The sequence below is a fragment of the Abrus precatorius genome, unplaced genomic scaffold (genome assembly GCF_003935025.1).
Source record: "Abrus precatorius isolate BTA unplaced genomic scaffold, Abrus_2018 Scaffold1, whole genome shotgun sequence".
NCBI lineage: Eukaryota > Viridiplantae > Streptophyta > Magnoliopsida > Fabales > Fabaceae > Abrus > Abrus precatorius.
Window position 1 is genome coordinate 3,700,010 of NW_020874291.1, and position 3,399 is coordinate 3,703,408.

The 3,399-nt window shown below is 30.7% G+C and overlaps 1 pseudogene; it reads left to right on the top strand.

Annotated features, from left to right (window-relative positions):
* Positions 1-424: 424 nt before the first annotated feature.
* LOC113856829 lies at positions 425-1,837 on the top strand (annotated as a pseudogene).
* The last annotated feature ends 1,562 nt before the right edge of the window (positions 1,838-3,399 follow it).

Below are 3,399 nucleotides of genomic sequence, written 5' to 3' on the forward strand. Positions count from 1 at the left end.
TAATGTTACTGTGCAGTCCATTTTATTATATTTAAGCTACATAGTTATACACATTATTTATTAGTCCTATAATAACTATAGAATTATCTTTAGTTAATCATGAATAAATATATAATTATATAATACTTATTGTTTAAATAGAATAAATAAATAAATAAGAAAAATCGCAAATAGCACTACACATAAAATATAAGATGTTACAAAAGTAAAATGGGCGAAGAAAAAAACAGGTACCCAGGTGATGTCGCACACAACTAAATGTTAACTAAGGTTAAATATCTTTGAAGGAAAACATGGAGTTTTAACCATGGTTAAGTGACTGAGGTAGTATTAGATAATCGACACCTTGAGAAGTTGTGTATGGGGTTCCTCTATAAAGCAATGGGAAAAGCAAGAGCAGTTGCATCAACTCTAATATGAGATACACTTTCCAGTTCATGAGACACGATAGTAACCCTCAAATTCTATCTCTGTAAGTTCCAAAAATATTTTTTTTTCAATTGTTGTTCTGGGTGTTTAATGTTTTTCTCCTGTGTCATCCAACATGATTCCATGAAATGCTAGATCCTGAATTAGTATCATATTCTGTGGATATATGATCTTTCCATGATTCTCTGGTCTTCTTTTGATTTATTTATTTTTGTTCATGTAACCTTGTTCAGAAGAAAATTCTGAACCATTTTTTCATACTACATAAAGTTTTGTTTGTAGTAGATCTTGTTCATGAAGAAGCTACTCCAGTGCTTATAGAATAGTCTGATTTTCTCAATTCGCTATTCGGAACCTTTGGCAGCAAATTAGAACCTGTCTTCTGGGATCCTGTCTTGCATATTCTTTCTTTTAGTTATTTTGATTGTGGGGGATGGTCCTCTAATTTAGGCTCGGGCTACAGAATTGCTCCCAGATTTTCTATATATGTAGCTTTTTTTTCCTGGTAAAAAATGACAACTTTTATGTGGAATTCATGTTCAATAAGATTGTATTCCTATTTCCAATTCCGAATTCTGGGTTTCTGACAAAATACTATTTCATTTTCTTCCAACCAAACTTTTTTGCTTAAAAATTGTGACGAAAAGCTGCTATTTAGTCTGGATTTAAGCCTGCTCTATGTTAAATCAGTGATTGATTAGTCAAACACCTTATTTACTTTGTTTCAGTTTTGGTAAAGTATCCTTTGATGTGTTTGCAGGTAACACATCAAGAAGAGACTAAAAGAGTTTCAGTTGATGAATTTGACATAGCAATTCTGCTGTCTGTGTCAGTGATTTGGTATACAAAACAGACTCTCAAAACTGATCAAAATGGGCCTGTCAAGTCTCCCAGCACCATCTGAAGGAGTTTTATGTGTACTTCTGATGAACACTGCCTTGTCTATATCCATATTTAAAGGCATTGTTAGGACAATCCTACACATTGTTGGTATCCGTGTTTCTTCTCCTTCACCAGACATATCCCAAAACCCACCCGAATCATTTGAATTCCACCTCAGTCCCTCAGAGGCTTTCATTGAAGAGTTCAGAAGCAGGACACCGACACTTAGGTTTGGTAGCATGTGTGGCTGTAAACAACCTCAACATGATTGTTGTGTGTCTCACTCAGTTTGAACCAGAATCAGAGGTAAACCGTTTGTCTTGTGGCCACCTCTTCCACAAAGTGTGCTTGGAGAAATGGTTGGACTATTGGAACATTACATGCCCCCTTTGCAGGACTCCCTTAATGCCTGAAGATGACACATCTTACTTTTGGTAAATAGAAGAGAGTTTCATGTACAGTACAGTTAGTATGCACATAGTTGTGACAATTTTTATGTTCCCTTGGATCCAACTTTTTTAACATTTTTCCTGGTGTTGCCACATATGAGACGAGGGATATACTTTTTGGTTAATTGTGTTTGTCCATAGTGCCCTTCTTTGTAATGTAAGCAGACATCACAGAAACCCTTTTTCTTTTGCCAGCACTTTTGTAACATTATATATAATATAGCATGAGACTGCTTTTGGTTATTTGTGTTTCTCCATAATGCCTGACATGGAAACACACATTATGGAACCCTTTTCTTTTTGCCAACACTTTCATTATCATCATGCCATGTATGCATATGATGTAGCATTTAATAGGTTTTGGGGGGATAAGTAAAGGCTATAACAACATCTTTCATACCACTCACTATATTATGCTATGATTTAATTGACATAAATAAAACTTGTATCTGTGATTTTGTTTATCTCAATTAATCAGTGGTAATCGTGCTTTGATTGTAAAATAGGGATTAAATGGCTAATTCAATGAAATTTTTTTAATTCATTTTATGTGATAATTTTAATAGTTTTTTTTTTTGAAAAAATAAAATTTGAAATTTGATTGATTTGACTGGTTTTCTTTTCCGATCCAAAAAGGCAGTCTAACGTGGGTATGCCAAAGTTGCATCATATTGAAGACCATGCTAACGTGTCTCTGTTTCATTTTTGCTGATAGAAGAAAACTTTAAGAATAACATTCGCATACTAAAAGTTAAAATATATATTTTATAAAATTTACAGTAACTTTTATAATTAAAAATATTTAGTATCTTCTCTTACGTGTTAAATAATTATTATTATTAATTTTATATTAATAAATAATAACATTAGTAATTTAATTAAAAAATTAATATTTTTAAATTTTTTTAAAAATGTTATATTTTTAACTTTATAAGTATCATAATAAATATTTTTTTATAATTTAACCTGTCAAATAACGTAGTGAAAATAAATGATATTTTTCATTTATCTTTGTAACTAATAGAGAGATTCTTCGTGTGGTATTGGACACAGACACCTAAGCCATTTATCTACTTTATAGATAGATACTCACGCTGAGACGCTGACAAGAATAGCCACAACTCCACTTCGCTATCTACATATTTAGCATCGATAGTAATTGAAAAAGGTTTCTATTACTATTCATGATCTGGTGACCTATCTTCTAAATCATAAATGCCAGCGAGATTTTTTTTATTAAATGGAATAACACAAATGTAACATCTGATTTTTTGCCGAAATTATGCAGCGTTGACTGTCATGATCCTAATCTTTTAGAAATGTGAAGCTCTCAAATAACAAAAACTATTCTGGATTATTTTATTTTATTTTTGTAAGTTTTATAAGTGTTGTATATGAAAAAACAAAGTGACATCTACTATCCCAAAGATATGGGGCTTGGTTCCAGATTTTAAGTTTAGAATTAGAAATGATTTTTTTTTTTGAATTTTAAGTTTTAAATTTTTAAAATCCAAAAGTATATTTTAATTTTATGATTTTAGTTTTATTTTTTTTTAGTTTTTGACTTTTAAATTTTAATATCAAATTTAATATTAATCACTTATTACATTTTTTTTTATCTATTTTTTGAGAACTAGAA